Source organism: Candoia aspera, chromosome 3, assembly GCF_035149785.1.
Source record: "Candoia aspera isolate rCanAsp1 chromosome 3, rCanAsp1.hap2, whole genome shotgun sequence".
In the NCBI taxonomy this organism is placed as follows: Eukaryota; Metazoa; Chordata; class Lepidosauria; order Squamata; family Boidae; genus Candoia; species Candoia aspera.
Window position 1 is genome coordinate 12,420,861 of NC_086155.1, and position 22,692 is coordinate 12,443,552.

At 43.6% G+C, this 22,692-nt stretch overlaps 2 protein-coding genes and 1 long non-coding RNA gene across 3 annotated transcripts in view; 2 read left to right on the top strand and 1 right to left on the bottom strand.

Annotated features, from left to right (window-relative positions):
- TUBB1 (tubulin beta 1 class VI) overlaps positions 1–22,692 on the bottom strand; it is a 481,315-nt gene that overhangs the window by 416,804 nt on the left and 41,819 nt on the right. The window lies entirely within an intron of this gene.
- Positions 1–22,692, top strand: part of ATP5F1E (ATP synthase F1 subunit epsilon) — an 84,261-nt gene that overhangs the window by 32,254 nt on the left and 29,315 nt on the right. The window lies entirely within an intron of this gene.
- LOC134494794 (uncharacterized) lies at positions 6,983–21,991 on the top strand. Its single transcript, XR_010067691.1, has 4 exons — positions 6,983–7,080; positions 8,872–8,942; positions 20,858–21,017; positions 21,910–21,991. It is a non-coding gene; the product is annotated as an uncharacterized LOC134494794 (long non-coding RNA).

Sequence of the window (22,692 nt, forward strand, 5' to 3'; positions counted from 1 at the left end):
TGTACTCCAGACAATTCCCCAGCAATTATAATATAACACTACACTGTGCCCCATTAGACAATCTGGAAATTATGTGATGTAGATTTTGCTAAACTACTTCCCTGTATTCCACACCTGGAATAATATGTGTAGTTCTGATTGCCACATTTAAAGAAGTACATCATGGAGCTGCACAAAAGGCAGAAATGGGCAACCCAGATTATGATCTGGTAGCTGGAACATCTTCCTTATGAAAAAATGCCATCTGTACTATTCTTCTGATTCTAGGCAGCTTACAACACCAACAACAATAATTATTATTACCTACTGTAAGTTTACACACTCCTCTAAGCAATAACTTTACAAAACACTCTACCTGATTTCACACAAACAACAAATCACAGCATGAATTAGCTTATTCTGTCAACTAAGTATCTAGATTTGCATACCTCATTTAGTCATGTTTTAACCATGGTTGGTTGAACAAGCCAAAGTAGATAAACCATAACCCCAAGGATATGTGGCTTATGGGACAATTAGAGGCAGCCCCTTAAGATTCTGTGGCCCACATATCCCCATGCCACCACCCACGGGTGTCCATAGGAAGGGAATCAAACAAGTCAAGGGGGTGGCCACCACAGCATGATTGAAGCCCCATTCTTTTTATATGTGTTGTGATTCACATAAAATGGGTGGGGCTTCTGTTGTATAATTGTGGCCACCATCTTGATTTGTTTGACACCCGCCCCCCACAAAGATGCTCTGGGCACCATGAGACTCACATATGAGTATATGGGTTATGAGAATAACCTTGGGAGACAGGAGGAACAGCCACAGCCTAGAGAACAGTCTGATAAGAGAAATCTGAGTCCAGAGGAAGGATGGGATAGACAAAGCGTCTCAGAAGGGACCCTCCCCAGTTCTCTGGAGAATAAAAGTAAGGGAGGGGAAAGATGCTTTCAGACTTGCCAGATTCTGTTACTGTTACCTTACAGTAAAGGTAGTGTTATTACTCATGGTTTGGTTTTCTGTCTGGACAACCCCAAAGGGCTGACAAGTTCAGAGAATGTATGTATATTATGGAACAGGAATCACTATTGTTGTGTATGTGCATTAACATGTCACAGTGCAATAAATTAATTAAAATAATATTTAATGTGGGATCCCCACTACCACCGCTTCTGACACTTTTTAAGAAGCCTTGCCCTCTTTTTGCATGACCAGCCATTCATGCCTGCTGATGCCCTCAGCCAAACAAAAGTTGCATGATCCTGCCCTAAGCCATGTTTCACAAAGCACAGTGGCTGTTCACACAACACACTGAGCAAAAAGCTAAACAAGCCACATTAATGCAAGAGGTGAACCCATCAGGGATGGCTTACCAGTAGATGCCAAGACCACCACCCCCCACCAAGCAGAAGGCACAGGGCTAACTGGAAGAAGCCCCTCACCAAGTTGCAGCTCCTGGATTGTCCATCGCCACTTCTGATTTGGCCTAAAGGAAGAACAGATTTAAATAGTAGCAGTGAGGAAAGGTACTTAGCTCAGTGTGTGGCAAAAGTATGGAAGATGGTTTCTTCTTATCACAATTTGAGAAGCACCCCTTTAACTTGCACGAGTGCCATGCTCCCCGATCAAATGTTCCCAGAACATCTGATTGGACCCGCATTCATGAATGAAGTCAACATGTGTCAAAACTTGTGAGTCGGTAGAGGGGAGGGGGAACAGTCAGGAGTGAGAAGACATCATGTTTGGGCTATCTCTCGTGTCCAAGGTCAACTAGCTGAGCTGTTGCAGACACCTGCAGGAGACTGGCACCAACTGAGGGAAAGGGGGGCTGCATACCAGAGTGAGAGAGGGGCAATCATGTACTCATTGGGCTGTTTAAGTTAGAGAAAGCACGGGAACTTTCATTCGCAACTTTTTTGCCATTCTGTACGTTTCTTCCATTAAAAAGATTTCTACTGTATTTACATATGAATTGGATTTAATGGTAATAGAGTGTTGCAGCATCACAACAAGCAGGACACACAGTGGAAGCTTCAAAAAAAGTAAGAGGGATTCCGTCCTAGAGGACCAAACTTTGTCTTCAAAAGAAGACACAAGCCTCCATCTGGGGATCATCTGTGTGCCTAATTTGAACATCAAAACTATTTCACCACAGATGTTTTTTCAGACATCTGGTGAGTACATCTGCTGAATATGCAGCATCTTGAAAGGATTGTCATGGTCAAACAAGGGTAATTTATTGCAAGAGGGAAAAAAACCATTTACACAAGAATGTAGGCTTTAAAACCAGTAGTGTGTAGTTGGCATTATTTAAAAAAAAAAATTCTAAAGCAAGCAGAAAGAAGAAAACAAAGCTGTATTTTTTCAAATAACAGGTTTTTTTAAAGCAAATTCAGCCCAATATTTTAGAACTACTTCTGAATCATCTTCTTTTGCACATGATTTGACTTTTTAGTTACCATCATCTGTCCAACATTCCTCCCATCCATGACACTCTGTCATAAAATGCAGATTACCGTTGTGACTTTGCTTTTACCAAGCATCATGCTATGCCAGAATCAAAGAAAATATTTAAAGCATGTTCAGACAACCCTCTTAAGATATTTTGGATCATTAATGAAGAAAGCCACACCACCATCTAATGCCTCCTCTTCCACGTAGCCTTTTAACCTGTGCCTGAGGCCCATAGAAAACAAAGCATGTTTTCCAAATCTGGAGCAGTTGCTATTTCAATTAGCATCTATTCAAATTTGAAACTGTGCTTCTGAATTTAAAACCAAGAATCAAAATACAAGCCTGGTTCTAATTTAGAATGATAGTTACTTTGGAGAAATAGGATAACAGGAAAAGGAACAACTTTTTTGTCTCTATGTTTTCCTCTAGTTAAACAGCAGATTACGCAGATTTGGCATTGCATATACATTCTGACACCCACTTCAAACAGGAGGATAACACTTCTGTCAGATGACTGGCAATGACAAGGAATACATCTGGGCCAGCTGTTCCAGTTCAATTAACTGCTACTGAAAGCCCCAGCAATCTCTGCATAGAGCTTTGTTGTAGGAAGAGCCATGCAGAAATTTTCTTGAGAAATGTCTCCTTTCAGTCATGGGTTTCATCAATCCTGCTCCTCTCCTATCACCCCAGAATCTTCCATATATATTCCTTAATAGATGCACATTATTTTCTCTCTTGTTGATTGTATATGTTCCCCACCTTTCCTTGTGTTGTAGGGATATTTCCCTACCAGGAGACCAAATGGAAGTATTTTCTCACTGGGAAAGACTGAAGTTTGTCTTTCCTCACTTCTTTCATTGGTGTGGAATGTGGTAGGAGAATTCATACAGAAATTTAATGAAAATGTTTGTCCTGTTTGTTAATGCTTCCCTCTCTGCATATCCACAATGTTTTGTGAAGTTTACCAAAAAAAACAGTAGTTTGCCTGTTTCTAATTTTTGTTGTTATTTGTATCCTGCTATATCTTAAATACTTACTCTATTCTATTAATTCATAATAAACTGCTATCTGGATGGATCTCATGTAAACGTTCATAGAATCATAAAATTATAGGGCTGGAAGGGACCTTGGGAGAGCCAGTTTGGTGTACTGTAGTGGTTAAGGCATCAAGCTAGAAACTGGGAGACCATGAGTTCTAGTCCCACTTTAGGCATAAAACCAGCTCGGTGACATTGGGCCAGTCATTCTCTCTCAGCCCTAGGAAGGAGGCAAGGGCAAACCACTTCTGAAATCTTGCCAAGAAAACTGCAGGGACTTGTCCAGGCAGTTGACAGGAGTCAATACTGACTCAAAGGCAGAAATGCATGCATGCATGCATGCATACATACATACATACATATATAAAAAGCCTGGAGGTTGCTCACTCAGAGCAGGTATCTTCAGACTATTCCAGACAAGTGGTTGTCCAAACTCTCCTTGAAAACCTCCAGTGACCTATGATTCTAGGAGGCAGGCTATTCCACTGCTTAACTAATCTTGTGGTCAGGAAATTCCTGACTTATTTTGAGCTTGGACCTCCCTCTGTAAAATTTCTACTCATTGGTTCTTGTCTTACACTTGAGCACTATGGAAAATAAATTCACACCCTCTTCTCTGTGACAGGCTTGAAGTATTGGAAAACTACCATCATGTTCCCCTTAGCCTCCTTTCGGCTAAACATATCAAGTTCCTTTAACTGTTCTTCCTAGGGTTAACCCCTCACCATCTTTGTTGTTCTTCTCTGCACTCTTTCCAATTCCTTAGCATCCTTTTGTTTGTGGTGACCCAAACTGGACACAGTATTCCTGGTGTGGTCTGACCAGTACAACATAGAGCGGAAGTATCACTTCTGATGATCTTGACATTATAGATACCTGGATCACATTTTAAACAAAGGTCTTTATGTTCATCATGAATCAACATGTTACTTTGGCTCATCTGCATGTCCTGCTTCGCCTGGTGTGAGGATAGCCTATTAACCATTTCTCAAGGACAGGAATGCACCACATCATCCTCAACCTGGCCCCAGCCCACCATGAAAGGACATGTCTTCACAGCCAAGTGACAAGAATGGGAGGTTGGGGAGGGGTCCCCCCCCCAGTGGATGGATATGAAGCTGCTAAGTCAAGGGAAAGTCAACAGAGGGCACCTCATACAGAAGGTCTATCAACAGAAATCATATGTCCTTGAAGATCTACCCATAGAATGGAAAGCAATTGGTCCTTACTTTCCTAATATGGGCAGGAGGAATAAGGAAATAAGGAAAACCACTGGGGTAACCACTGTCTAGGCAGAATTTCTGGCCAGTTGAGGAAAGGTCTGAAATCTGGATATCACTTTCTTAAGCTAGCTCACTACCAGAAGAGGAGAGAGGCAACCTGAAGCTGCTGTAGAAAAAAACCCTTTGGCTTTAGGTAGAAAATTACCAGAGAAGTAGTGCACATATTGGCCAGTGGTATTCAGAGCAACAAGATAATATTTGGAAGCAGCTAAGGTAGACATCTCCCTAATTTACTGTCTAAGAAGGGAGAGGATGTACATCACAATCAGACTTGCCAGATTCTGTTATTATAGCCAATCTCAATAAAAGTAGTTTTAGCCTTCCTGGGGAGTTGATTTCCTGGTCTGGTCTATTAGTGGGGCAGACAAGTTTGAGAGAGAGATGGGACTCTTGCAGTCTGAACAATTTACTTATAATGTAATAGTGATAGTCTGATTCTGGGACTCCCAACAAAATGGACATGTTTCTCTGGGTGCTTGGCCACATGTTTCTTAGATCCAAGGCCCTCCAGCATGGCTAAGATTGCCCAAGGAGTGACCTGCCATTGGGCCCATGTAGTAGTATCTGCATCTCTGTTGAAGGGGATGGTTCCCTCAGCCTTGAAGTAGACTGTGGTGTGCCCTCTCCTTAACTGACCATTGCTGGACCCAACCATCCTGGACAATTTTTGTCCAGGCTCCAATTGGAGAAATCTCCCAGAGATAGTATCCTCCATCTATGTTTTGATTGCAACTCCCAGATTTCCTTGAGATTCTTCCAAATTCCTCTTGGGGTGTCAGGCTGGGGAAGGCTAACCTGAAGCCACATGAAATAAGACAGAAGGAGATTTATGATTCCAAAACATGGTTGGATGTTGAAGAAAGGAAGGAAAGGAGGGAGGAAGGAAGGAAGGTTCTAGTGAAGTATAAGATTATGGCCTACCACAAGGTTTCTCAACCAGGGTTTTGTGGAACCCTAGGGTTCCACGAGAGGTCACCAGGGCTTCCCTGGGAGATCACAATTTATTTTAAAAAATATTTCAAATTCGGGCAACTTCACATTAAAGAGGTAAATTTCATTCTTTATTTTCAGTTTAAGAACACTGTTAATGTCTATATACAGGTCTACGCATGAAACGGATATAATAATTTTGTAACTTCTGGCCTACCTTTGAACCTGAATGTGCAGGGGTTCCCTGAGGCCTGAAAAGTATTTCCAGGGTTCCTTCAGGGTCAAAAAGTTAAGAAAGGCTTGGTCTACCAGTTCAGTAGTGGGGAAGGAAAACCTTCCTTTTCCTATCTAAATCCAAGCCCACCCCTGCTCCATCCAAAGCTTCCTCAAAACATATAAACTCTCTGAATTATGTTTTTTGAAAACTATAAAGCCAAGCAAATGAAAGGCTGCCAAAAGTTCTCCCAAAATAGCTTTTCTTTTACTGAAGCAGTAAAAGATACATGTCTTTGCTTTCCAGTTTCAGACTGACATGTGGTTCTATTTTCTTTTGCTTTAGATACAAAAATACTTTATAAATGCAATTTATAAAGCAATCTAAAGCAAGGGAACTTGAGACTCAGACAGGCAACAAAAATCATGCTGGATTTAAAGCCAGGATTCAGTTTCCGGAAGCCCTAAGATGGTGCCTTAGAGAATAATGGGAAGCCCTGTTTTATAACCAACTGTTTGCCAGCAAAGTTACAAAACAAATTGGCTAATGCAATTGACACAGTTTTGTTGAACCGTAAAGGATAAGGGCAAAGCCACATGATCAAATCAGTCCATACTCCAGGAAATAAAGCCAGACTGCTCACTTGAGGGAATGATATTAAAGGCAAAACTGAAATACTTTGGTCATATAATGAGAAGACAGGACACTCTGGAGAGGATGCTGATGCTAGGGAGAGTGGAAGGCAAAAGGAAGAGGGGCCAACCAAGGGCAAGATGGATGGATAACATTCTAGAGGTGACGGATTCAACCTTGGGGGAACTGGGGGTGTTGACGACCGACAGGAAGTTCTGGCGTGGGCTGGTCCATGAAGTCACAAAGAGTCGGAAGCGACTAGACGAATAAACAACACCAACACAAATTATCACTGCAACAGCCTTTCACCACAGCTAAGAGGAGGTTGCTTCTGTACAACAGGCAGTGCTGCTCTGCCCTCCAGTGGCTAATACTCAGTGAGGCCAGCAAAAGTGATGTAATGCAAAGGGGGACCAAATCCATCTATCTTTAAGAGGAGAAATGTTGGGAAGGGTCTAAAATAGAACTGACTGTTACTCCAGCCAATGAAAAGTTGCTTTTGCATACTGTTGTTGAGCTGAGAGAAGAAGGCTTGCAGGTAATTCATTTTTCAATCATAGCAGAAAAGTAGAAAAGATGTGAGGTAGGGTTCCTACAGTCTTGGTGACTTGGAGTTCAAGGAGTTTTGCAAGTTGGTTATTCTGTTAGGTAGTATCTTGTGACAGGATGCACATGTGACTTACACAGCTAAGTGCTTTGTGCATTGTTTTAAGCCATAATATGGTTTGCTTAGTTTTGGATTAGTATTGTGTGAGCTCAGCCACCAGGATATGATGTAGTATATTGTGTGAATTTACCTACCAAATAAATTATGGTTAACTATATTATGGCTTAGTGTGATGTGTAAATTAGGCTTTTTTAAAGAGATAATAAGATTAAAATAATGCACAAGAATTCTTAAGGAAGAGGAACACTCTTCAGATCTATAGGAGTTCATATTTTATTCAAGCTTATAGGATATGCTTTGTTATGAATCTTAACATTAATATATTGGATAGTGTTTGCATGTTGTTGTTGTTGTTGTTTTGGAGTAATTCAAATGGACTGTACCTTTTCATGATAGCTCAGAAGCCATGCTTATGTTGTGAATGCCATCCCATGTGCTTAGAGTTTGAAAGGATTCTAGCAGAATGAATGGGTTTGTACCCTAATTGTTTTACAGTTGGATTCACATGTGCTAAGTGATAAGCCGGTTTGTTTGTTTGGGCTTAGCATAATGGGTAAACCTAGCCATTTATGCGAAGTGTGATATATAAAAGCCCAGACCATTGGTCAACAAACTAAGTATATTATGGCTTAGTGCAATACCTGATCCCAACATTGTATGTTTGAAAGTCAGCACCATCATTTTCATTTAGCATAAATGCTGGGATTCTGTGATGTGTAGTAAGAAGTCAACCACTTGACCCCTGCCCTAGGATATTTAGAGCCCATAGATTCTGCTAATCAAAAAGAAGAAAAATTATGTCACAATTTACAACACAGCAACTTGGTTGTGGCCACTAAAGTTGCTCTTAGGTTCAAGAAGTTTGTGCTTAATTACATCAACATGCCCTGGTAACATCTTTTTTCTGCTATCTCTCCATGAGTCTGTATCCATCTGAGTCAGACAGCCTTATGCCATCCTTAGCTATATTAATGTTAGTGTAGTATTTTTCTCCAACATTATCCAATAGCAACCTCAAGACATGTAATGTCTTTCAAATTGTGCTACCCATTACCTTGTGGGGTGGGGGGAGAAGCAGTTTGGTGTAGTGATTAAGGCATCAGGCTAGAAGCCAGGAGACTGGGAGTTCTAGTCATGCCTTAGGCACAAAGCCAGCTGGGTGACTTTAGGCCAGTCACTTTCTCTCTGCCCTGGAAAGCAGGCAGTGGCAAGGTTTCTGAAAAACCTTGCCAAGAAAACTGCAGGGACTTATCCAGTCTCTGAGGATCAGACATGATTGAATGGATTAAAAAAAAAAAAAACCTTGGAGGGAAGATAGATGACTGGCAACAATAAGAAATACAAGAAGATAGAGATTGGAAATAGGGGCAATACATTTCATGCTGGTTTGATTTTTTTTGGTCAACTCAAGGATACATTTATCCCCTTCAACTCAGGAGTGGGAAGACTTATTTACAATCACTTGCTCTGAATGCCTCTCTTTTATATAGGATCCTAGAACTGCATATTGTTTTCCCAAGACTCATCATGAGATCAGATGCAAAGCTCAGTTGCCAACAGAGTTCACCAACCCTGAGAAGTACTAGGTTCTTGAAATACCAAAAGAGCCACCACAAGATAGGCTGGAGTCTAATAACTGCAGATGGTGTTTTTTCTCTTTAGCCTACTGCCCTTGAGGACTGATGGATATCCAGAAGACTACAGATATATACCATTGCAATGCTAGCGAAAAGGTTAGTGCCTGGTTGGTTTCTAGTAGGAGATATTAATGTCACGTGGGATATCAAAGTCCATTTTAGCCCCCTATTTGGCAGGGTTAGATTAGCTCCCATCCTTTTATCCTTGGGGAAACTGACGAAAACAGTCCCCTCCCCAAGTTATTTGGTGGGGAAGACTTTAACTGAGATCACCAAGCAATCTTGTTTTAATGTTGGATTGATTTTATGGAAGTTTTAATGTATGCATATTAAAAGCCAACCCAGGTTATTGAAGTAGGTAGCATACCAATGTTTGTATAAATTTCTGCAGTTATACTATTTATACCTGTAATCTTAATCATTTTTCAACATTCTTACAGCATTTATGACTTCCTTTCATTTCCCCCCCCAAAAAAAAATTGATAGGATTTTAGTTCAATTCCATTCATTAATGCATTCCTGCTATTCCCATGAAACCCTCCTAAGAGCATTCCTTCATTTAATTTTCATCCCAAATCATCACTTTTACTTTTAATTCCCTTCCCTCCCAGTGCTATATTTTTTAAGATTTCCAACAAAATCACTCCTGATTTTTTTCTGACTCTTTTAACCTTAGTCTTTCCTTCTTCTCTTTGATTACATTCATTGAAACTATCATTTTTTCTGTGTGCCCATCATGCAATATCTTCCTCTCATCTTCATTTTTGCAGCTTGTATTCTCTTACATTATTTTTTTTCATCCACAGCCTTTTTCACTCCATCATTCCACCAAGCATTCTTCTTCACACTTCCTATTAGTGCAACTCCACACACTTCTGCTTACTCCAGATCATAATTCTTCTCACTCTTCCGAGCAGCTTCCCCACCCTCTTTTCTTATATCCACTTTCCATTCAGTTGAGAGTTTAACATATTCTACTTTTTCATATAGAACTTCTTGCACAACCAAATGACAGTTTTGGTTCAAGCATTCCTGTAATGATTGCCTATTCTAGAACACCATCAGACTCATGAGCAGGATCACAAAGATATCTGATTTATTAAAGAATAGTATGCAGGATCATAAAGAAAGCTGAGAATGAAAAAAATGTTCCAAATGCAAACTAAAAACCCTCGGTACAAATGAGATCCCTCCCCCCATAGAATCTTCCCAAGTTCACAATCCCAGGTGCTCCTAACGGCTTCTGATGGTCTGTGGGAAAAGTCCTTGAGCCGAGCACATAACCCAAACACATTCCATTGAAATGAACATAGATCCAGAGCTTGGCACAAGGTTTCCCAGCAGCTCCCTCCCAAACAGAAACATGTGTCAGCGCCATGGCATGTGAAATGTTACGATGTACAGTGCACATTGAAACAGTGAACATGACATACTGCCCCCCCAAAAGAAAGAAAACACTAAGCGGCAGGCTTCAAAGGGTAAGCTAAGTGGAAACGGTTAACTAAATCAGAAGCATTAACGTGGTGAGCAGGCACCCATTCAGGATGAGGAAAGTGTTTCCAGTGGATCAGGTACTGGAGGGTGCCTCGAAGCTTGCAAGAATCAACGACTTCCTTGACTTCAAAGTGCTGTTGGCCGTCAATCATGATCGGAGCAGGAGGAGGAGGTTGGGGATGCCAGTGGGAAGAGAGGTGGATGGGCTTGAGCAGGCTGCAATGGAAAACAGGCTACAAGTGTTTCAAATTGTGAGGCAGGTCCAACTTAACAGTAACTGGATTGATAAGACCAACAATAGGGAAAGGGCCAATGAACTTGGGAGCAAGTTTTTTAGAGGGTTGTGGGGACTTGATGAATTTGGTAGATAGATATACTTGATCCCCAATTTTGAAATCGTGTTGCAAAGAACGACGTTTATCGGCTTGAAACTTGTAAGCAGCCTGGGCATCAGCCAAAGCCTGTTGAATCACCGGCCAGGAATCAGCAAGCTTAACAGCCCAGTCAGAGGCAGAACAGGATTGGGGAGATGGTTGTGGCAGCTCAGGGATGGGAACAAAGTCGTGACCAGAAACCACATGAAAAGGGGTTTGCCTGGTACTTTGATGGACAGCATTGTTGTAAGCCACTTCAGCAAAAGGCAGCAAGTCCACCCAATTGTCCTGATGGTAGTTAATGTATGCTCTAAGGAATTGTTCAAGGGCGGAGTTCAAAATCTCAGTAGATCCGTCAGTCTCAGGATGGGATGACGTGGACAGTGCTTGTTTGGTGCCAATCAATTTTAAAAATGATTTCCAAAACTGGGAAGTAAACTGTGTCCCGCTGACCAAACGAGAGGGGCTACCGTGGAGATGGTAGATGTGGATGAGAAATAGGCGGGCCAATTGCAGGGCCGATGGGATGAACGCACATGGAATGAAATGGGCTTGTTTGGAGAAAAAATCTTTTACAACCCAAATGACAGTTTTCTTCTGACTGGGAGGTAGGTCCACAATAAAATCCATAGAAATCTCATCCCAGGGGCGGGATGGGCTGGCCACTGACTGTAGAAGCCCCTGTGGTTTCCCTCCTTTTCGCTTTGACATGGCACAAACAGGACAGGAAGCAACATAGTCTTTTACATCACGCCTTAAGGTTGGCCACCAAAATTGATGGCGAACCAAATGCAAGGTTTTGACAAAACCAGAGTGTCCAGCAAGTTTATCATCATGGGAATGCTGCAAAACATCAGCTCTTAAAGTTTCAGGCACATAAAGGCGGTGTTCCAGCCATGCCAGACCATTTTCAAAAGAAACGTTGTCTCTATTAGCTAGCAACCAAGTGTCAGATTTCAGTGCCTGGAGAAAGTCCTCCTGTAACTGACAAGGAACTTGCACTTTCCACTTCCCAGACTAGGCTGGGGGTGGGGTTGCCTGTGCACGGGTCTGGCTCCGGGTGACAGCAACCAAGCCCAGTTGTGGGTCAGAAGCATCAACTTGGACCACAAAGGGGCGTTCAGGATCGGGGTGCTGTGGAATAGGCTCAGCAGTAAAGAGGGTTTTTAGCTTCTCAGATGCTGCCTGACATTCAGGCGTCCAATTCAGCACTGCCCCAGGGCTTTTTACTTTGTGTGTCTCCCCCAGGCCCTTGGTACGGAGTAAATCAGTGAGGGGCAAAGCAATCTCAGTGAACCCCTGGATAAATTGGCGATAGTAATTACTGAACCCAAGGAAACTTTGCAATTGCCTCCAGGTGCGGGGACATTCCCAACTTAAAATTGCCTGAATTTTTTCAGGGTCCATTTCAATGCCCTTGTCAGACACCCTATAGCCTAGATAGTCAAGTTGGGTCTTGTGAAACTCACATTTGGAAAGCTTGGCATAAAGCTTGGCATCTCTAAGTGTCCTAACAGTGAGACACACGCTGAGATGAGGAGTAGTTCTCTAATGTTTATTACTGCTACATAAACAGAATCCTAACAAACTGAATAAGTGTGGGAAAAACCCAGACATATAAACCCCAAAGGCTAAGGCGGGCCTGATCTGTGTCTCTTTGAATGGCTGCTTAATTCCTCAGTACTATGCATGCACTTTACAGCCTGGATGGGAGCCCCCTGCTTGCCATCCTTACTCATGACATCACCCTCCCCTCCAGATTCACATTCCATTTCAGCCCCCTCCCTTCCAGAGGCTTGATAAGAGTCTACGTCTCCTTCTAAGGTCCCATGGGAACTGGGCAACGATGGAAAGTCTTCAAAGGAAAACTCCAAGGACGAATCAGTGCTGCTCTCCAGGTCTGATAACGGCCCAGGTGGCCACTGCTGGAAAATAGCTAGATAAGTAGAAGAGTCGTCCCCCCTCCCCCCTGGGAAATGCACGCCCGAGGTGGAGGGCTGTGGGCCCCCCCCCCCTCCTCTGTAACTGGAGTCAAGGCTTCAGGCGGGGGTGGAAGGTGCAAACTTACAAATTCCTCTGCCTGCTCATCCAAGTGAGGAATCTCTGGTAGAGTGCGAGGCTTGGGTTTGTGAGGGAAAAGTTGATGGAATCGATGAACCAGCGCTGGTGCATGCACATCTCTGGTGCTCTCCCACATGCGCTCTTCCTCAGGGTACCCCTTCCAGTGTATGAAATATTGGATGCCCCTTCCCCTCCTCCTAGAGTCCAGAATTTCCTCAACTTCGTATTCCTCCTCCCCCTCCACAATTACTCGAGGTGAGGGGGGGCAGTTGCGATCGTAAGGCACTTGGGGGAGAGTCTTTGGCTAGCAATGATCTGTGAAACACTGGATGGACTTTCTTGGATGCTGGTAGCTGTAAACGATAAGGCACTGGATTTATCTGCTGTACCACCATGAAAGGGCCCACAAACTTAGAGTCCAATTTCTTGGAGGGTCTGGTAGAGTTCAAAAACTTGGTAGAGAGCCACACTCTGTCTCCTACTGCAATCGCTGGCCCCTCTTGTCTGTGAGCATCTGCAGCTCTCTTGTAAGCACTCTTTGCCCTGTTCAGCTGCTCCTTTAACAACTCCTGTGCGGCTTGTTGCTCTTTAAGAAAATCAGCCATGGCTGGAACAGCTCCCTGCTGGGAGGAGGTGGGCAACACCCAAGGGTTAACCCCATAGAGTGCCTGGAAAGGGGACATCTTGGTCGAGGATTGCACAGAGTTGTTATAAGTAAATTCTGCCATGGGGAGCAGGGCTGGCCAATTGTCTTGCTGATAAGTGGTGTAACACCTGAGATACTGCTGTAACCATTGGCTAATTTTCTCGGCTTGCCTGTTACTAGCAGGATGATGCGCTGATGACAGGTGGATCTGGACCCCTAATGACTGGAAAAGGGCCCTCCAGAACCTGGAAGTGAACTGTGGGCCTCTGTCACTCACCAAGTGATTCACCATGCCTCTATACCTAAAAATATGGTCCATGAACAACTGCTCTGTGGCTTGTGCAGATGGGAGGCCCTTGCAAGGAATAAAATGCACCATTTTTGTGAAAAGATCCACCACCACTACTATGGAAGCCAGCCCCTGGACTGGGGGTAAATCAGTGATGAAATCTGTGGAGATTGTATCCCAAGGCCTACTGGGGGTGGGTAGGGGTTGCAAGAGTCCTGTGGGCTTCCCTGGGAGAGGCTTGGCTCGTCTGCAGGTGTGACAAGAAACAACGTAACCCTTTATGTCTGTGGTCATCTTAGGCCACCAGTAGTCTCTCAGAGCTCTATGGAGAGTTTTGAAAACACCTCCGTGGCCTGCCATTTGATGGTCATGGCAAAGTCTCAGTACTTCTTCCCTCAATGAAGGGGGAATATATAATCGCCCACTATGCCAGAGGATTCCTGCCTCCACATTGAATGGGGGGGCAGTGTCTTGCGGGCCCCTCTGGAGGTCATCCATCCTGGCCCTGGCATATGGGTCCTGTTGCTGCTGAGCTCTGACTCTTGTAAATAGGTCCTCTGCTTGTCTGCCTGCTGCTAAAATCTGTCTGGTTCCCCCTCATAGACTGATCAAAGTTGTGAGGTTGTAATATAGTAGCCTGTACCTCCTGGTGAGTGGCGGGGGTTGCCTGAAAGGATCGAGACAGGGCATCTGCCAAGCAGTTTTGCACCCCGGGCACATAAGAAATAACAAAATTGAAACGGGAGAAAAACTGGCTCCATCTGATTTGGCGTGGGGTGAGGGATCTGGTGTTTTGTAGAAGCTGTAAATTCTTGTGATCAGTGCAAACTTTCACAGGAAAGGTTGCACCTTCTAGCCAGTGCCTCCACTCTTGGAATGCTGCTTTAATTGCCAGCAACTCCTTGTTAAAGACATCATAGTTTCTCTCTGCTGGTGAGAGCATGCGTGAAAAAAAAGGCACATGGAAGCAATGTATTCTCGGTTTTGTTTGTATATTGCAATAACACCACCCCAATGGCAATATCGGAAGCATCTGAATGCATTATGAATTGCTTCGTGGGATCAGGGTGTCTTAACAGTGGCTGGGATGCAAAGAGTTGCTTAAATTCTTGGAAGGCTGCTTGCTCCCTCTCCCCCCAAATGAATTTTGATCCTTTCTTCAAAAGCTGTGTGAGGGGTCTAGCCCTGTCACTAAAATTCTTTATGAACCGCCTATAGAAATTGGAGAATCCTAGAAATCTTTGTACATCTTTAACATTTTGGGGAGGTTGCCAAGAGAGAATTGCCTGGACCTTAGAAGGATCCATGGATATGCCTTCTGTTGATACTTTATAGCCCAGGAAATCTAATTCAGTTAAATCAAAGGCACACTTCTCTAGCTTGGTGAATAGCTTGTTCTCTCTCAGTCTTTGTAAGACATTACGTACATGGGTTACATGAGTTGTAGCATCCTCAGAGAAAATTAATATGTCATCTAGATAAATGACCAGATACTTATCTAGTAAATCAGAGAAAATTTGATTCATAAATCGGGAAAATATGGCTCCTGCATTAGACAAGCCAAAGGGCAAAACAAGGTACTCAAATTTACCAAACCTGGTGTCGAAGGCAGTTAGATATTCGTGCCCCTCTTTCATCCAGATCAGATTGTACACATTCCTGAGATCCAACCTGATAAAAATGCGTGCTTTCTGTAAGCGATCCAGCAGATCAGATATTAGGGGCAGTGGATAAGTTTCTTTCCTTGTGAGTTTATTTAAAAAACTGAAATCGTGGACCACTCTCATGGGTGCCTCCTGGTTTGCAGGTGCCAACGGGTCAGGCTTCTTTGGTATGAAGAAGGTAGGAGCAGACGCTGGGGAAGTAGATGGTCAGATGAACCCCTTTTGGAGATTAGAATCCAAGTAATCCTTTAAGGTGGCTAGTTCCTTGGGAGACATGGGATATTGTTTCCTTGCTGGAATCCTGGCTCCTGGTATCAACTCAATGGTGCAATCACAGTCCCTATGGGAAGGGGGTAGTGCTGTGGCCTCTTGTTCGCTGAAAACGTCTGCGAAATCTGCATACTTAGCTGGCAACTAGACCCCCCCTGCTTCCGTGACTGCATTGGTTGCTGGAGAGTGGAGAGCAGCTTGAATCTTGTGGTGCTGGCATTCCTTAGCTGGGAAGGAGATTGCTCCCGTAGTCCATTTCAGCAATGGGTTGTGGATCCTCAGCCAAGGCGTGCCTAGGATTACAGGCACATTAAGCGATGCAGTAACATAAAGTTGGATCCACTCAGTGTGGTCTCCCATTGTCAGTTGCACCAGTTCTGTGAACCTTCTAATGGGCCCTGCCTTGAGGGGCTGGCCGTCAATGGTCTCCACTTCTATGGGACATGGCAATTCTATGGTTGGGATGTTGAAGTCTTGTATGGTCTGCACATCAATAAAATTGGTTGAAGCTCCGGAATCCACAAGGGCCTCTAGCTTGACCTGATGCTCTGGGTTGACGTGCATTATTACTGGTAAGTAGTAAAAGCCTTGCCTGGAATCCTCGGAATGAGCCCTCCTTAATTGATTGATGGTCTCCCTGCTGAGCTCTGTGGAGGGAGACTGACGGAGTTCCCCTGGTTGGAAGCAGAGGCGGAGATGGCTCTTGTTTCAGCTGCTTGCCCTGGGGCTCTTACTGAAGTTGCTTGGCTTCTTGCTGGGCAAGCTCTCACCATGTGCCCCTGGGCTCCGCAGTAGAAACAGAGGGCTCTCTCTCTCCTTCTCTGCCTCTCAGCCTCGGAAATAAGCCTCCTGCTCACCCCGATCTGCATCGGCTCCTCTGGTCCTGAGTGAGGAGATGCTACAGAGAGAGCTGGAAATCCTGGAAGCGTCCTGAGGCCCCTGCCTCTCCCAGGCTGCATCTGTCTGAGCTCTTCTAGCCTGGCATCTATGACCACAGACAACTGATATAAGGCTTCTAGGTTAGCTGGTGTTCCCTGGCGCACTAATTCATTCTTAATTTCTTCATCCAGCCCCTGTTTGAATTGGTCTTTTAATGCACTCTCATTCCAGTCCAGATCTCCTGCTAACAACTTGAAATCAGCAATGTAGATTCCCACCCTCTTGTTACCTTGCTTGAGCTTCCGAATTTCCAGGCTGGCAGTGACCTCTCTGATCAGGTCGTCAAAGTGTGCTCAGAACCCTGCCAAAAAGTTCTGGTAGTTGCTGAGAATTGGGTCATTGTTCTCCACCATGGGAATAGCCCATTCGGCTGCTGGTCCCTTTAGCAGACTTAGGATGAAGGTGACTCTGGTTCTGTCTCTGGGGAACTCTGCCGGTCTGCTGTCGAAAAACATTGTACACTGTGTGAGAAAGGTTCTCAACTGTCCTGCTTCTCCTCCAAACTTCTCTGGTAGACTGGGATCTCAAGACTGGGATCTCAGGACTACTGGGATCTCAAGACTACTGGCGGAGCTGCTGCTGCTGCTGCTGCTGCTGCTGGCACCAGTTGTGGGTTAATCGGAGCTGGTTGTTTTAACTGCTGTAGCATGGCAGCTTATAATGTGTTGACCTGTAGATCTACCTGTTGTTGGTGTTGTTGCAGGGCTGCTGCCAATTGTTAGATGGCGAGCCAAATTTCTTGGTTTTCTGAAGACATTTTCCAAATGTCTCTCCTTTAATTTCTTTGTTCCTCCCTCTTTCGATGGGAGTAGGAGTTTGTTAGGATTGATGTCCTAACAGTGAGACACATGCTGAGATGAGGAGTAGTTCTCTAATGTTTATTACTGCTACATAAACAGAATCCTAACAAACTGAATAAGCGTGGGAAAAACCCAGACATATAAACCCCAAAGGCTAAGGCGGGCCTGATCTGTGTCTCTTTGAATGGCTGCTTAATTCCTCAGTACTATGCATGCGCTTTACAGCCTGGATGGGAGCCCCCTGCTCGCCATCCTTACTCATGACACTAAGCTTGCTTAACACCTGTTTGAGGAGGCGTTCGTGTTCCTCCTCGGTTTCAGTGTAAATGAGAACATCATCTAAATAAACCAGGACCCCTTTAAACAAATGATCATGTAATACTTCATTAATCAATTGCATGAAGACTCCAGGTGCCCCTGCCAACCCAAAAGGGAGGACTTTGTACTGAAATGAACCCAGTGGGCAATTAAAAGCGGTTTTCCACTCATCTCCAGCTCATATGCAGATGCAGAAATAGGCTTCATGAAGATCGAGCTTGGAGAAAATCTTGCCCTTAGACAAGTGAGCTAACATGTCCTTCATGAGTGGCAGAGGGTACTTGTTGGAAATTGAGATGGAATTTAACCCCCGATAGTCCATACAGAGTCGAAGCGTGCCATCTTTCTTTTCCTGGAATAGCACAGGGTGTCATGTTCACCATTTCAACGTTCTGTTAACATTGTAACGTTTCACATATCACAGCTCTGATCCGTGTATTGCAGGCTTGCAGGCTTGCTAGTATTTTTCCGTTTCTCTTTGTTTCTTATCTTGCTGCTTAGGAATGTATGTTTGGGTTTCTAACTCTGTTCAAGGTTACTTTCTCAGGCCGATGTGGGTAACGGTTGCTAGCACCTGGGAGGGGGTGGTTGCGAAGAGGGGATGGGGCGGGATTGGTTTGGGAGCAAGGTTTTTTGGCGCGCTTTTGCTCATTCTCAGCTTTCTCTGTATTTGCACACTATTCTTATAATAAATCAGTTATCTTTAAGCTCTGGCTTGTGAGACTGAGTATTTTGGAGTAGGCAACCATTACACAGGGGCCCCAACTGGGGAATTTGCAGGTTCAATAAACCCCCTTGACAGATTTTTGTCAATAAAGTCCCGTAATGCCTCAAGCTCCTTCTGAGTCATTGGATAAATTTTCGGCTTGGGCAATTGAGCGTTGGGAACCAACTCTATTGCACAGTCAGTTTTCCAATGGGGGGGTAGCCGATCTGCTTCCATTTCCCCAAAGACGTCTGCAAAGTCTTGGTATTAATCAGGCAAGCCTTCTAAACGTGCCAAACTAGGGCGTGGTGTGGCAATTGCAGCCCTTCCAACCCCTGCACTTGAAGCTCTCTCCGTGGTAGGGGCTTGGTAAAACCCATCCTTAAAAGTCACAGTTCTGTGTTCCGAATTTATATGTGGGCTTCGATAGGTCAACCAGGGAATCCCCAGAATTACCAAGGGGTTGCCAACAGATGCCACTACAAATTTTAAAGTCTCACGGTGGCTGCCCATTTGCATTGCGACAGTTCCAGTGAAATGGGTTGCAGGCTCCCCCCCCCCCTGCCATTGAACCATCCAACTGTGTGAAGATCAAAGGCTGCTGGAGGGGGAAGCTAGGCAGGTCCAAAGCAGCAACCAGAAAAGTCTCTCACCCCCACTCCTGTTGGAGCAGAATTGGCGGCTGCTTGAGTGGTTGGGCCCCAGGTTACAGTAGTTCTCCCTCTTCGGGGTGGGGACACTGGTGGTCGAGCTCTGCGGGGTGGAGATTCATCCCAGAGCTGTCTCCGGCCCCGCTCCACCAGCGGTCCAGGTGGGAGGATGGGGGATGGTTGCGTGAAGCTGGGATCTCCTCTGTGCCTCCCTGCCCCCGCCCCCATGATAGAAACAGGTTTCTTAACATGTACTCCATCGATTCTATTTTGGCCTCCACCACTCTTAGCCTTTCAGAGGTTTGAGATTCCTCCCTCCCTCGCGTGTTAGGCTGTCTCTCCGTTGACACCGTGGTAAATTCTACATCTGGGGTCAGCAGGAACCGATGCAATTCTCCCATTGCATCCCAGGTGATCAACTCTGCGGGCGATTCTCTGGGTGCCGGTTGCTCTGGTTCTCCCCCATTGTTAGGTTTCTCCACCTCAGGGCTGGAACTCGAATCTGAAAGTTCGGGGGGGAGACTCAGTTCTCCGCTCCTGACCGTCAACTTGGGCATCAAGCTAGCCGGCTCCTCAAGTCCCCCGGTCGTGAGCTTGGACTCGGCCATCGTTAACTATTTTCCCTCACAAGAAACTAATCTTGGTAGGAGCTAACGGTACAACTTTGGTGATTCTCAGCTTTATGTAATTGCCTATTCTAGAACACCACCAGACTCATGAGCAGGATCACAAAGATATCTGATTTATTAAAGAATAGTATGCAGGATCACAAAGAAAGCTGAGAATGAAAAAAGCGCGCCAAATGCAAACTAAAAACCCTCGGTGTAAATGAGATACCTCCCCCCGTAGAATCTTCCCAAGTTCACAATCCCAGGTGCTCCTAACGGCTTCTGATGGTCTGCGGGAAAAGTCCTTGAGCAGAGCACATAACCCAAACGCATTCCATTGTAAGGAACACAGATACAGAGCTTGGCACAAGGTTTCCCAGCAGCTCCCTCCCAACAGAAACGCGCATCAGCACCATGGCATGTGAAACGTTACGATGTACAGTGCACATTGAAACAGTGAACATGACATGTCCTTTCTATTCTACACAAATGATGGCCTCTATAATGGAGAAATTAGCTTGCAAGCCAACATAACATTGTGTATGCATTCCAACAACTAAAGTCCATGCAAAGTACTGACACAAATTCAGGGTAATTCATATATTTCTAACAGGCTATAAAGCTTTTACTGTATCATTTCAATAATTTATAACAATACTTGTTTTGAATACTGCTATGAAACTCTATGGACTGGGCAGTATGGAAGTAGAATTAATAAACAGCATGTATAAAATCAAGTTCATGTAAACATTCACAAAGCTACACATTTCATATTTTTTCTCTACTAATAATACACATTTGGCATCAATATCAAAGGAACTCTGCATCAAAGTAGATCACTGTAATCTCTAATTACTCATCCATCAAATTAATTAGTTCTAATATAGCCTCCAAAATAATACCTGAAGCAGGTATGCTTAAGAAAGAAAAAAGGGGGCTTTGGGAGTTGCAAATGATATTTTCTTGGGCCATTTGCAAACTTTAGACCCCAAATTGTACTGTTTTGATTGTGGGTGCATTTTAGTCCCTTTACATCTTCTCTTTACCTTCTCCAACTAAACGTAAATAAAGCCTATCATTTAATTTTGATTCTTCTGGTTTGGTTTTCTTCTTTCCCTAGTGATGAACCGCTAAAGTTCTTGCTATCGACTATTAGGTGGTTATATTAATATCTCTTGGATTGTTTGCCCAGCCATGTGCTATTCAACCAACTTTGCCTGGTTCTCCTGTGCAACAGAGAACTTTGAAGAAGCAGCTCAGTAGTTCTTCTCTCTCCGTTTCTATGTCTCACAGAGGATTGTCTCCAAAATTCAAGGATCTCCTAAAGAAAGACCAAGGAATAGAATCAAAGGGTATGTTACTACAAACATCATGTGATGATTTAATCAGATTAAATACAAATTTATTGTATTTAAGTATCCTAACACATTGTCCATCTTACAGAGCAATAATTGCCTCCAATAACTTTGATTTCTTGTACTTGACAGAAAGAAAAATCCATCAGTTATCTCTGTCTTGAGCAATAGGTTATACAAATGATAAGATCAGTCTCTGCCCTTTTTCTTTCCTTCTTTTATACCTTTCACACTGTCTTCTCTCATCTGCCCTCCATCTCAGTGCTATACTGATCTTCCTTATATTTTGATATTTGATCTCTGTTGTCCCACAGATATCAATCATGTTCTTATACTGTTACACAGTGTTCCTCAATGTGTGGACTTCAACTCCCAGAATTCCCTAGCCAGCCATGGGAATTGAAGTCCAAGTCTAACCCATATCTTAGAGTTGCCAAGGTTGGGAAACACTGCTGTTACAGTTCTCTCCATCCTAACTTGCTCCATTCTTACACATGATAGAAAATGTACAGCAGTATGCACTGATAAAGAAAATAGACTTTCTCATAATAGTAGAATACAGGAGTATCCAGTGAAACTGAATGTAAGGAAATTCAGGATTGAGTTACTAATAGCTACCCAGTTAGCTAGTTTTAAGGGAGGACTAGATAAAGCCATGGAGAATATACAGCTATCAGTGATCATGAAGACTACACATATTAGTACTGTTCCTGGAGATCCTTACCAAGAGAGTGCTGCCATATGTTTGTGGAATCCCCCTGCTAAAGCAGAAAGGCCTTTGATTGGATCCAAAGTAGATCTCTAGTTTAACTGTGGTGTATTACCAGCAACAGCTTTTTAGATGATAAAGATTACTGTGTTCCTAAATCAATGTGAATTTGTTTAGCAGGGGAGAAAAGTGAATCAAAAGCAAGTGCCAACTATGCTCCTAGCTCTCAACTTCCCAGGTAACTATTCAGGAACTCTAAAGGTAGGATAAGAAATGTTGCATAGAGGAGCCTCCATATTTCAGAGAAGGCTTACTTTCTGTTAGGAAATGTATCTCTGTACAACATAGAAGTTTTATGTTTGTTCTTCATTCTTGAACACCTTTGCTGACCAATCAGTCCCTTTCAATGGAGTTCTTTTTCAGACTTGTTCATGTTTACATATTGTAATGTTCCATTTGGTCCACAGTCAACCCACATCATACTATCTGGAGTACCCATGCCTTTCTATTATTGGTCCATCTACCATAATATGGTTTACTTAGGCCATTTCCTCACTAAGGATTATATGTGTTTTATTAGCACAATGTGCTTTTGATAATACTGTATTGTAAGCTGTTGTTCATCTATAGTGCTGGTAAACCCTCTCTGAAATAGTTCATGTTTCTTATTTTAAAAAAAAACTCTAGGAAGTTTTAATCTTATTTGGAAACTATTCAGATGAAAATATGTAATGTGAAATATAATACAATTTCATTTTATATCTCAACTTTCTACCCACTGGGTACTCAGGGCAACTCACAATCAAATAAAAATAGTTAATAATTATATCTGATCTCCTCCATACAATGATTCAGTAGTTCTGTTTTGGTCAGCTTGCCCACTACCACCCTAGAATCAAAGTCCAGAGAAGGGCTACCAAGGTGGTTAAAGGACTAGAAACCAAGTCCTACAAGGAATGATTA